We start from the raw sequence: 13,524 nt of genomic DNA on the forward strand, positions 1-13,524 counted from the left end.
AGCCTCCCCAACACTTACAAGGCCACAGACATCTACTCCATCACAATATGATATTGATGATTGTGTGAGCTGAGGCCTCTCAGAGCACTCTTTATGTTAGCATCTCAGCCTCCTCAACCCTGCAAGGCTGGGTCTACACTGGTCTACTCTTTCAATCACTGTCATTATTCAGATATCAGATATTCCGATTTCAGATATTTGCACACCCAAAAGTAGCTCAAGTTTCTTATATATCAATTTGCTAAACTTGTTGTGAGGTTTAAATAACTATCACAACTTGTCCTGCAAGTTGAGAAATGACTCCTTCCACCCCGATTTGTGGCGGGGCGGACGTAGTTATACAAACAAGACAGTTGTAGGGATGAAAACATGGAAATGATATCAGCAAACACAACACAAGTGGGTTAATAGGCCGTTTGGGTAGCAGAAGTTAATGCACTTCGAGGTGTAACGGCATTAGCACCTTGAATGTGCATTAACTTCTGACACGCGAATGGTGTTATCCATTATTCTTTACATATTGTAATAAAGACATCATTATTGGTATTATTATTATTAGTCTATTATTATTACATTACATTGCATTACATTTGGCTGACGCATTTTTAACCAAAGTGACTTACAACATGGTAAACAGTTTAAGGGCTGTATTTTGGGCTGGCGCATGGCGTAAAGCTCGTTATTTACCCGCGCATAGCTTAATTCGGTATTTTGTACGTTTATTTTTTAAACATTGCGACCAGGGGTGTGGCAATTAACAACCTAGGGAGTGGCCTGGCGCGTTGTCTAAAAATCGCTATCATACACCACCTAAACCTAGTCAGAAGTCAATGGAGTTGTTCATATGCTATTTTAAGAGCGCATGTCAACAGTCATATTGGCAGGTGCACGCACCATCCTTCTATCATTCATGAACGCACACCAGCGCAAGTCCATGCAAAGCATTACACGATTACGATGGGAAACATAATTAGAATAAAGATATTACGAAATACTGTACATCTCATGATGAGTAGTTATTCACCATCATTTGCAAATTGGTAATGACGGTTAAAAGTGATTAGGGGAGAGGCGAGAGACAGGTATGGAGCACAGATGAAGACGCACTGTCACGAGATATAAGCAACTCCTCTGCAGGATAAATGTTGTTTTATTCAGTAATTTGAGCAATATTAGGGTAAGTGTTGCTTTTTCCAGCCTATGTTTTCGATGGTAACCCATTGTCAGTCATTAGTGAAAGTAACTGCATATAACTGTCTTCGTTGACTGACACCTTGGTGAAGTTAGTTTCACTTTGCCAATGAGTTCAAATAATAGACGAGTGCAGATGCGTGAAGGCTATGCTAGGTTTTAGTAATGCATGGTTTAAGAATTACTATTTCATACGGTCTCCCAAGCAGCCTCCTTCAAATGCGCCGTTGAATGCCAAAATACCGATGCATTTATTTGATATATCGCGCTTTGTGCGCCAAAAGGAATGCCAGATGTCATTCTCATTGGTTTAAAATGATGTTACGCCCCAAACACACCCATATGACTGATTAAAAAACCTACGCCATGCGCTCCACTTTTGATAGCGAAACCCCTCCCAATGTGAACTGAACATCCTACTAAATTTTAATAGACTTTTGACGAGTGACGATGCACTTTAGAATGTCATGATAGGGCCCTAAAGCTTTTTATACAATTCTCCCAACAATTCTAGAACAATTTAAATCAATTTAAAAGGTAGAGTAGCCTACAACAAGAACAAGTGCATCAGTGAGTGCTGTTTTTATACAGTCAGGTGTCAGTTCTAGTCAGGTGATAAGTGCTAGAAAAGTAATGGCTAGCTGTAGGTAGTGCTACGAGAGGAGCTGGGTCTTCAGGAGTTTTTGTGAAGATGGAAAGGGATGTCCCTCCCCTCTAGTAGGAACTGGTAGCGCTTTCCACCAGAGAGGAAGGACAGACGAGAAAAGTTTGGATTGGCCTGAGCGTACCGGTGGCAGAGCTAGACATCGTTCGTCTGAGGAGCGCAACGGCCAGGAGGTAGCATATGCCTGTAGGAGGGCATTCAAGTAGGTGGGAGCAGAACCGGAGACTACGTGTGTGTGTGTGTGTGTGTGTGTGTGTGTGCGCTCTTGCATGTGAGCAAACTCTCTGTATGAAACATCACAATCGAGGATTGAGGGATGGATAGTGAAATGAGCCGGTGGCTGCAGCTCATTAGTGCATGAAGGATGTGAGAAAGGGCAGAAGGGTATTTGTGTGATGGAGGAGTGCTGTAGTGTATCGCTTTCAACACCCTCGCTTTCCTGGGACCTGCCATGGCTGTGTTGTGTGAGAGACAGTCGAGGAAGATCGGGCCTAGACTGGGCTAGGCTGAGATGGGGTAGAGTGGGGTGGGGTGGGGTGATGGTTGTGGCTGTGTGTTTACAATGGGAAGCAATCTGAGGCACAGAGGCACAGCTGCAGGGAGGATTTGGGGATATCTATTGCTGAGGGTGTAATTGGGAGCATATTGCCTGCAGCTGCCAGGCGCCGCTTGCTGGGGGATTGGTTGGGTGGGGTGGATGGGTGGAGGATGGGGGTCTCGTTAGCTCCTCTCACTGTCACCCACCAGATGTGGCATCATGACTGCTAATCAAGATGAATTGATACACAATGAGGGCCTGGACCAGGGCCAGGGGCTGGGCAGCGGGCTGAGCCAGACAGCATGCCCCTGCCACTTAAATGTTTTCCATCAGCCCTGCCAGCTCTGAGATCTGCCTTATGGCGCAAGAAAAATAAGCAGTCATAACAGCTTCTGCACGAATGTCTCACAGGTGAGCGAATGTGGCTATTGCAAACGTTGTTGTTCTGCTTCTCATGCATGCATGAAGACTATTTGTGTCTAAAAAATGGGAACGATGTTTTTTCCACTTTGTATCCTCTGTAATGTATCTATTTTGGGATTGTGTACATTATATTTGCATTGTGTTTGCATGCTGGGAAATAGGCTTGTGACCTTATATTGCAATTATGCTATTCTATCTATCATTAAACAGGAGGCTAAATTAGACTCCTATTAGACTTATAATGTACCAAACCCATTACTAGGCATCAGCAAGTTTGAGCCATGAATGTTCCTGCCAGCAGAATGGCATTGTGTTCCTCTACTTGCACACATCATCGGATATAACAGCAGGTTTCTATGGCAACGTTGGATATGTGCTTTTAGTCGTCCCATTACAACTGATTTTGTATTCTATTCATTACTTAGGTCCCATTTACACCTTGGTGTTGGGAGTGTGTGCTATTGTGCCCCAGTGTGAATGCTTTCCATTTAATGTCTGGGAGATTCAGCTTTTCAGATAAGTAATGAAGGTGTTCAAACAGAATTAGTAGGCGCTTAAATCTCTAAGCTTTGATTTTTTTTGCTGGTAATGGCAATTATGGAAATAATTCTCCCCTTTTTGCGACTTCTTAGACTCTCTTTTTCTCTCTCTTTCTCTCTCTCTCTCTCTCTCTCACACACACCCTAACACAGAAGACACACAAATCAGTAGTGCATATGGCAAACACTAATGGTGCAATCCAGTTGTCCAAAGGGCTCATTATACGAGTAGTAAAATGACGTGACGGCACGCCCCCCTAAACTCGTCTGACGAGAAACAATCTCGTTCAAACTAAAGGACCCCCAGTTTACAGTGAGTTCTTATGACAAGGAAGTTTCACAAGTTACCACTTGTCACAAGCCATCAGCATGTACAAATGGAACGCACGATAAAGCCAGGTACCCATAATGCATTGCTACTATAGCTGAAGTGTTAAGATCTTGACTATAATGCATTACAATACTTTACATACAGTACACCTTGATATGTATATATATATACAGTGTATGTTCAGAATCACGCATTACATGTAATGTTTGACACCAATAGTCATAGTCATAGTCATAATGGATTTCCTTTCTGTTTTGTAAGGATCCTATTTACCAGGCTGATGATAATCTTTTCAGTCATATATTGACTCTTGATCAACTACTAAGTGTGGGCCTATTGTGGGCCTACTGTCACATGTCCACAGGAGCAGTTAACCATAGGGACAGGAAATGTAATCAAATGTATACCTTGTCATGTCTTGATTGATTCACTCTCACTACAACAATGGTCTCAAGTCTCATCAAAGTACTCTCAAATCAGATGACCTCCAACCATGTGATCCCAAATCAACTGACCTCCAATCATGTGAATGTAACCAACCACAAACTAGGTAGCCTATTTAAGTGAAGTTTACAGAGCATTCTAGGAGCCATTCTGTAGTCAGAATCTCCCGCACCACTAAGGTGTGTAGTCATCATCCTCTGAGCTGGTATGTTCATTCTCTGATTGCTTCATATGGCTTCCTAAATGATCCTTTAACCTGTTTTCGTAACTTTCACATTATTCATTTAGATGTACCTTCTATAATGTATTGGATGAATAGCTTGTATCTGACAAATAAATTGTTATGCTTTGGCCCGCACAGTTTTTTAAAATTTCTTTAGATATCCCTCAAAGTTTAAGATGTGCCAGGGGGAACGGCTAGGATTAGTCCCTAGGGCCGTGGGGCTAAATCAGTGAAAGTAGGCATGCTACCAGGAGAACTGGCCATCGTATTGTACTGTGGTGGGTCACTGATTTTATTAGTAGTCTGGAATTAGACAGCTAACCTTAGCACACCCTGAACCCTCTGTAGCTTCGGTAAGATGTTCTGTCCAGATGAGTATAGTGGTCCAGGCCAGCACTATAGCCTCTGACCAACTTTCACACTAGGATCATTACTCAGTAAATGGTGCCTCCCGAATTAATCGGCCGTGGAGGGCCTTGCACACTATTCTTGGGGATGTTGAGTCTAATTAAATAGCTAGAAGGCATTCTTGTAACAGTATCGTGGGTAGGCCTACATCGGCCTACTATGGATAGTAATATTACTTTGACTGAAACTTCTCCATATCTACCGGGGTCAGAATCATTAGGTTAACAGGGGTTCTATAATCAATTGTTATTTCCAACAGCGCGCGGAAGCTTCACGATTTCCTTCGACCACTCCCAGTTCCCTCATTGGTCCTGACGAGTGACATCTTACAGTTTCAACTTTAAACTACGGTGTGGTAACATTCAAACAATGTAATTATGAACACTGTGAACACTGCAATAGTTATAAAACCTTTCGTAAACATAGTAAGGTGTTATTAACATGTAATAGACCATTGAGGTGGTGTAAAACTGCTCATTCGCAAAAAAAACAATAAAAAGGACAATTCGAATCATAAACACATAAGGACACACACATACATACAACAACACACACACACACAGACACAAAATGGACACTTCCAGCCATCATATAACATATAGGTGAGCACATCCGGTATGATAGATGCAGTGTCTGGCGTGGGAATCCCCTGTTGAAGGGTAAAAGCATTGTGGTCAGTTAGTGAATAATTTAACAGGAAGTACCCCGGAGTCAAGAGCCCTCTCTGTCTCCTGACATGCTTGGGCCTGGTGTCTTATTCATGGGAACCACTTAAAGGGCCTAAACGATACATCTCACCCTCTGCACTGCACTGCTCTGATGGCTGTGAAGAAGATCAAAGATGGCCATCCTCTCTCTCTCTCTCTCTCTCTCTCTCTCTCTCTCTCTCTCTCTCTCCTCCATCGTTTCACTCTTCTTTTACCCTCTCACCCTCCTGACAACTCTCTGTGCAGCAGCAATTTGGTCTACACATGTAGGCCTACCAAGGCATACTCATGAATACTCCCAGTGTACCTCAGATGGAGCCCAATCAGAGGGAAAGAGATTAGGTGGCTTTGGAGAAAAAGAGACCCCCCCCACACACACACACACACACACGGACACACACATACACAAAGCCTGTGGCGTATTAAGTGAGGTGAAGGTCATATCATGAGGATGATGAAATCATCTGAACTGATGCTGCCAAATTTCCCAGTGGTAATAGCACCAGAATAATCTCTCTCGGGTGAAATTCAAAACCGAACTACAGTCATGTGACTCTATTCAATAAAGAAAGGTTAGGCCGCATTCTCTTTCATGTCGTCTAATAGTATCTATCTAGGTATAATTACTTTGTAATACATTTTCATGACATTCTCATAGGGCCTTACTAATGTTACATGGTTCACCTTTCAGTGGCTGGACATGGCATTTTCATGTGTTGAACATAAAATAATGATAATTGTGTCCCTGTATGTACAGCCTTACGGAACCCCGGAGGTGTCATTGTATATTTTTGGTTATATCCAGAAAACATCCTCTCATCTTACTAAATCGTGCTCACATTTTACTAGATTGTGCTCTCAATTTACTCGAGTGTACTCCAGTAGCTATGGAACATTTCTACTTATTTTGTTAAGTAATTTATAGTTTCATAAATCTTTCTATATGTTTCCACTATTGTCCCATAAAATGTCATTTGACACACACACACTCACATGCTAACATGATTATTAATGGATTTGTGACACACTAATTTAGATATCCTCAATTGAACATGTCACATTTTCTCATTGTTCCATTTTTGCCTGACTCTAAATCAGCAGGGTAGCTCAGGTGTCATCCATCCTCTCTTCAATCGATTTGTAATGCCTGACAAGAGGGCTGTGAGTACATTCGTGGGAGCCCTGAACAGGGTGACTGGAGCATGTCCAAAAACCATTTTAGACAACTGTCAGCACCAGTAGAGAGGCAGTCGCATCCTCCAAGCTCATGAAAGATGTACAGACCCCAACCTCTTCCTGAGAGAGCGCTGAGGGCAGGTACAACTCTGCACGAGTGAAATATTGATGTTTTTTAAATATTGATTGAGGTTTTCCATGGCACTGTCTTTGTAGTGATTTTTGTGGTATTATTTTAAGTTTAAAGCAGAGTGCACTGTGAATATGGCTGTCTAATAGCATCAATGTGATCACACTTTGAAATTATTTAATATGTGGAATATTTTCTTTGTGCCAAAAGCTAGCTAAGATGAAGGCAACCGTTTATCTTTAGATGAGGTGCCTTCTAATTATAGCTGTAACAAAACAGGATGGTATCAGTTAGATGTCTGCCGTCTCAGTGGCATTCTTAGAGAAGACTACAATACACAGAGTGTTCTCACGATGCTTGGATGTTCCACTGGATTCCCTTTGGACATTTGGGGATGTTGCTCAATCCAAATGATGTGACTGGATCAGTATGGCAACACTTCCTCTCTGTGACTACCTAAAGCCTTCCCTACAGCTCACTGATCGACAGTACAAAACCCTACCCTGGAAATCCAGAGTTCTCGCGAGAGTACAATGGAATTGTCTCTGCGAGACACTCTGGCAATGAGCAATGATGCACGTTACTTTTACCCCTTGCATCCCGGAGAAGACAGCGCTGCAACGTTGGAGGACAAAAAATATTGGTCGTAGTGTTATCCGTTTGCGTCGAAGTCCGGAATCATTCAGAGAAAACATTGGTCGTGGCCAGACCCTTTATCTTTCTAGATTACCAGGGTCTGGATTTTCCAGGCTAACAAAACCCCTGAAATAGGCAAAACTATTCCTTTCCACAGAGCATGTACTACAAAACAAGAACAGAAAATACCAAAACAAGCCTGGAAGTACCAAGGTAGCCCAACGGTTCCATGTGTCTTATAAACTGCTCCACAAAGACGGAACCGCTGGCCTATTTTTAGAAATGAGAGGTTGAAAATGTGGCACAGTATTTTCCGAGGCGCAAGCTTACGGATGAATTCTCTCTGCTGCTTAACTACTCCTGTTAATAATTGAGGGAAAGAAGAAAAATAAAAAACCTAAATAACAGCTAGTATTAAAGAACCTGTTTCTTGACTGGGGCTCAATGAAAAAAAGAAAGATCCAGCTGGTAGAGAGGTTCCCAGCAAAGGTCTAGGTGAAATGGATAAGCTCATGTATGAATCAGTAGGGAAAGAGTGGAGCCGAGGAGGAGATGGAACTTTTACAGGGTGACTGACTGAAAAAAAGCAGGTAGTCCGGAGTCGACACACTTGAGTGCCAATGCCATCGTGGCGTGATCCAGCCCCTGTGAAGTGGATGGACAGAGCTCTGACATAACTTAGTTGGTTAAGGGGAGAGTTCAGCTTGAAATTCTCAGGAGACACCCTGTGAAGGGCACGGGCCTTTCCCAGTTAAGCTGCTGTGCTTAACGCCTGACTGACTGGAGCAGGAGTTTGATGGTACCCCTGCCATAAAATGTGCCGTGTAAAAGTCAGGACTACTAGGAGAGAGAGATGGAGAGAGAGAGCGAGAGAGAGAGAGAGATAGATAGAGAGAGAGAGATGGATTGATGAAAATGAAAGAGTAAGTGCACAGACAGGTAGAAAATGAAGATGCAAGAGACATTCCAAAGCCTGACATTTGTGATGGATAAATGAATGGCTAGATATACATGGCTTGAACTCTAATGAGTTCATATTCACCATAAGAATTCGTCAACTTTTCTAACTCCATACTTTTACAGTGTCTGAAATAGCCTACCTCACATGCATATTGAACTTTATAAAAATTCTGTAACTACACCTGAAATGGTGCCATTTGCCATAATTCATTATCATGCCTCTCAGATGAGTCATGGTAGATCCATGTTTGGACATGCTATGACTATTAGCTAAAATGGTCTGTTGCAAACATGAAAGTGATGGCAGAGAATGAAGTATCCAGGGGGAAAAGCAGTATAACAGGATATATCAAAATCGCCCCAGTCTGATTTTTTTTTGCAGAACACAAAGACCTGTTCTGCAGGTGGACTGGTAGCAAACTAAATTATTTTCAACCAGGCTTATTTCATATCGTGTTTCTCGAAAACCCTTTAGTCATTGCTGAACCACCATGGTATGAGGCAATTTTCACTCAAACAACAATCCACTCACAACTGTGTCTAAAAAAAAGCATTATAGTTCGACTGAACATCACTAGTCCCATCTTTCAAACAGCCAACATCATGCAGCCCAGTTGAGGATAAAAATGAGTCCTCCACATACAGCATCTATGGAGCAACATTATACATTAATTGTTGTGAATGAAAAAATAACTTATAACAACTTGGTAACAAGGTAGATGTGTTCAAAATTACACTCATTCACCATATAGGTTAGTGCACCTTAGGTCAGTGAGTGAGTATGTTTACTATTGTATATTTGCCATTTACTATGCAATCTCCATCATTACACCTGTGGTAATGGAAATTCATAAATATGATACATGAAAAATTCAGTTCGAGGATGTGCAGGTAATATAGACGGTCAATCGTTTTAATATAATGATGTTGATAAAAGCAAATATCTTTGACGATGCTTCTAACTACTGCTTTCAACCTGTCGTTCCACAGAAATTACACAATGACTCTTTCTGGAAACAAACACCAGGGCAGTTCCCAGAACGTTCATTCAGCGATGACTAAGGCAAGCAAAAGTATGTGCTTAAAATTGTATTATAAAACCACAACAGTTGCTGCAGAGCAGTTTTGGGGATCAGCACTCCACACAGAATGATAATGTTAGAAACCAGACTCTATCCAATGACAGGGCTGAATGTTTAATTTGTGATGTCCTCTGGGGGATCACGCTCTCTGTAACTTCTCCTGGTGGTATAGTGCATGTAGGCCTGTCCTCCCACACTGCATTTCAAACGCACCCTCGACCTCGGTGACTAATCTCTGGAGGAGGTGGATGTCATGTCTCCCGTCGCTGAACAAATGGCAGCAGACACCAGCAATTCTACTTTCATAAGCCGGTGTAAAGTAAAGTGGAGGGTGAATGAGTTATTATTTGTGACATTTTGATCATATTTCATATTTCAGCAGCTGCAAGGTCTGCTAGGTTTTAATTGCAAAAACTGTCCTGAGATAGAGAGTCATCATAGAGTACACATTCTTTCTCTCTCACAAACACTTGCCTTCACCATGATAACACACAAAAAACATTACAAACAAATTTTAACAAAATGGTATACTGTTAAAATGTGAATTAAAACAATGTTGATTTATGGCTCATTCAGGGTTAATCATTGTCAGTTGGATATGGTTGGCATGCACATAAAACAGCACTGTGAATCGTCCCCTCAGGATTTAAACCTCTCATTCATAGGGGTGAAACTAGCATTACCTGCCCCTCAGTAGAGACAAAATGGTGATAAAGCTGTCAGCCCAGAGTGAAGCCATGCTCTCTGTGATCAAGGCAGTTCCTCACTCTGCCTGTAGCTCCCCACTGTTTGGTGAAAAAAGTAAAGGAGTATTCGTGCACAGGAGAATTCCAAAAAACAACTAAGAATCACTAGCTTAACTATCTTAGCTAAGTTATAAATGTTCTTAGCTTAGCTATCTTAGCTAAGTTATAAACTACAAGAGGTAGGCCTATTCATTCTGTTTTACAATTTTTCTCAGTCTCCTTGGTGAATTTCTCAGATCAGAATCAAAATTTGCAGAAGTACTGGCTCAACCTCCACGCTGTCACTTGAGAACATCATTAAAACAGATGCAAAAAGAGTAAAGTGTTATTTTGACAACTTGGCAAAGTGTTCTGACTATCGTGTTCATAACAGTGACACAATAACTTTTCCTTCAAATGACACTGACTTGTTTAGCATTTGCCTTTAAGACATACACTAAGCATTTTGAGCAAGTGACATGCTTTGGCAGGTTATCCACTGTGTGGTCGAAAAAATGCAGTTTCTGTTTGGTAAACATTTGGTAAACAGATTTGAGAACTGTCACTGTGTATTCCATAGCCATGAACTCTATGGGCTCTATCGTACACCCAGCACATTTTGGCGCTAGGCGAATGACACAAGTGTCGCAAGTTTACACCAACCAAATAATCATTATTCGAGTATGATGAGTTGTCAAATGAACCTCGACGTTCCCAGGGCCATGTCAATGCATAAAACGGGGGTGTACAAGGAGGATTTTAAAAGTGAAGTAGGGAAGATGTAAAAAAAAACATTTAGAAGAATTCATAAGTGTGGAGAGAGGGAAGCCAGATTGCTTGATAAGATGATTTGGGATGGGTGAATCCGACTGTGGATGCAGTGCATTCAAGAGGGATTAGACCAGTGGAGCAGTGGACTAAATAGTGCATAACCTACTTTCAGTGATTGCAGAGGGGAGTCAAAGGGAGAGAGAGAGGGAGAGAGAGGGAGAGAGAGAGGGAGAGAGAGAGGGAGAGAGAGGGAGAGGGAGGGAAGAAAAAGAGAAAAAAAGTGAAGGAGTATGCATTTGTATGTGTGTGTGTGTGTGTGTGTGTGTGTGTGTGTGTGTGTGTGAGAGAGAGAGAGAGGGGGGTTGGTAGAAGAGCAAGAAAGTATTTTTGAGCTCAGTTTGCTTTATTAGGTCAAGAGATGTCCTGTTTCTATCTGTAAAAACGCCAGCCGGTGAGATACGGTCAAAGTGGCAGAAGATGGATGATGCATCCTCCCTCAGAAAACTCTTCAGCATGTTATATGTCTTTCAAAACACACACACACACACACACACACACACACACACACCATCTCCATCCTCCATACTCACACACCTACACATAGTGAAGTTGTGTGGTAATACAGAACTTGAGGTGAAGGGAGCTTTTGCAGAGAGCTTGTAAATCAGGATATTTGTGTCTTAGGAGACCTGGCCATCATTCTTGAATTTCCCCTTGGGGATCAATAAAGTATCTATCTATCTATCTATCTATCTATCTATCATTCACCTGGACCCCGAAGAAGGCCCTTTTCAGCTCTGTATGGATTTGTGAGTCAAACCCTGACCCACGCCTGTCTCAGAGCTATGTATTGCAGTGACAAGCCATTGCAAGCTCGGCCATTGATGTCCTGTCTCAGGCTGACATTGCATTCATTAGATTTATTATAGGTCTTTTTCATCTTCCCCTGTGAAACATCCCTGCCTTTCCCTTCTCTCTCTCTCTCTCTCTCTCTCTCTCTCTCTCTCTCTCTCTCTCTCTCTCTCTCACACACCTGGGATTCCACAAGTCACTGCTTGTCCTCCTCTCAGATCTGTGTGTCACGTCAGGGTTCAGAGTTACTGCCACTGTCAATGTCCATAAGCAGCTGGCAGACAGTGGATTCAGGTTCCTCCACCCAGGAGTACACACCCAAGATGTATTGTACAAAATCCGTTAAGTCTGTTTGTGGTGGTACAAGCTGGGACCTGCCTGTTCTGTGACCTAGACCAGATTTTAACGCATAAACTATAAGCACAGCGATCAGTGAGATTAGGTGTCATACAGCATGTGCAGAGCATGACTTGCACGGCAGTTGTACACAACACAACTCAACAAACACTTTAAAATGTAATTTAGTGTAACAAAAACAGACGTTACATTGTAAGTGTATAAACACTTTCCAAGTTTTGAGGTTATGTATCAGAATAGGTAGCATACTGAAAAGTAGAGGTATTCTTGTGTCATGTTGAGTTATTGCTAATGCTTGAGGTGTTTGCAGTTATGCAATATTTATCACTAGCACTAAAAATAGTAAGAAGTTGTGCTTGACATGATTTTTTTATTTTATAACAAACAGATGTAAGACAGCTGTAGGCTAAAAACTCTAGACTGCAAGAAACACAGCAAACATAGAAAGCCTAGAGAAGTTACACTATGCCAAAAAATAATGGTTTTCTCTGAGAAGCAGTGAAAGAAAGATAGATAGATAGATAGATAGATAGATAGATAGATAGAGATAGAAAGGGATAGAAAGAGAGAGAGAGAGAGGCAACCAGAAAGCCTTATAACACTGCAAGGTACCCATCTGCCATGGAACTAATCTCCCCCATTTTAACAGGGGCAATCCACAAGGGGATCAATGTCACCCAGTCAATACATCAGCTGGACTTACCTGAACCTGCAGCTGAAGATGACCAGGCATGTAACAAAGTGAGACTTCCGCTGACCCAAGCTGTGTGTGTGCTCTGCTCTCTCCACTGTTGTCCCTCCAGATGTCAAAGAAGAATTGCTCAGACTGCTGGAAAGAAATGGGACTGCCTGCCTACTTGCCCTCTCTCTCTATTACTCCCTGGCTCCTCTCCTCATCCTCTCCCTCCCTCCCTCCTTCCCTCTCTCTCTCCCTCCCTGCCTCCCTTCCTATCTCTATCTCTGAGGATGTGGGCGTTCTGTCATTCCTGCATAAACAAATAGTGCCTCCTCTCATTCCTTCATCTTGCGTCTTCTCTATCCGTACCTCTCTCCTCGTGCTCCCATCTCTCTCTCTCTCTCTCTCTCTCTCTCTCTCTCTCTTTCTGTACACCCTCTTAACCGGTTTCTCATTCTTAACCTCTGCACTCCTTTGCTTATGGTGTCATTATCTCACTTTTTCTTTCTTTCTTTCTTTCTTTCTTTCTTTCTTTCTTTCTTTCTCTCTTTCTTTCTGTCTGTCCTTCACGGAAATGTATTTCATAACATTGATTCACACTATCTCTGTTAAAGCATCTAGGTGAAACACTTGTATGTTTAGTTCAAGCCACAAAGGTAAGAAAACAAAAACAAGAATAAAACCAAAATCT

The 13,524-nt window shown here is 42.1% G+C and overlaps 1 protein-coding gene across 1 annotated transcript in view; it reads right to left on the minus strand.

Annotated features, from left to right (window-relative positions):
- The window catches only part of lzts1 (leucine zipper, putative tumor suppressor 1), a 31,902-nt gene extending 18,871 nt beyond the window's left edge, over nucleotides 1–13,031 (minus strand). Inside the window, 1 exon segment of the mRNA XM_048244436.1 lies at nucleotides 12,861–13,031. The gene's annotated coding sequence lies outside the window, so the exon portion shown is untranslated.
- Between the last annotated feature and the right edge of the window lie 493 nt (nucleotides 13,032–13,524).

This window comes from Alosa alosa, chromosome 5, assembly GCF_017589495.1.
Source record: "Alosa alosa isolate M-15738 ecotype Scorff River chromosome 5, AALO_Geno_1.1, whole genome shotgun sequence".
Classification (NCBI taxonomy): domain Eukaryota; kingdom Metazoa; phylum Chordata; class Actinopteri; order Clupeiformes; family Clupeidae; genus Alosa; species Alosa alosa.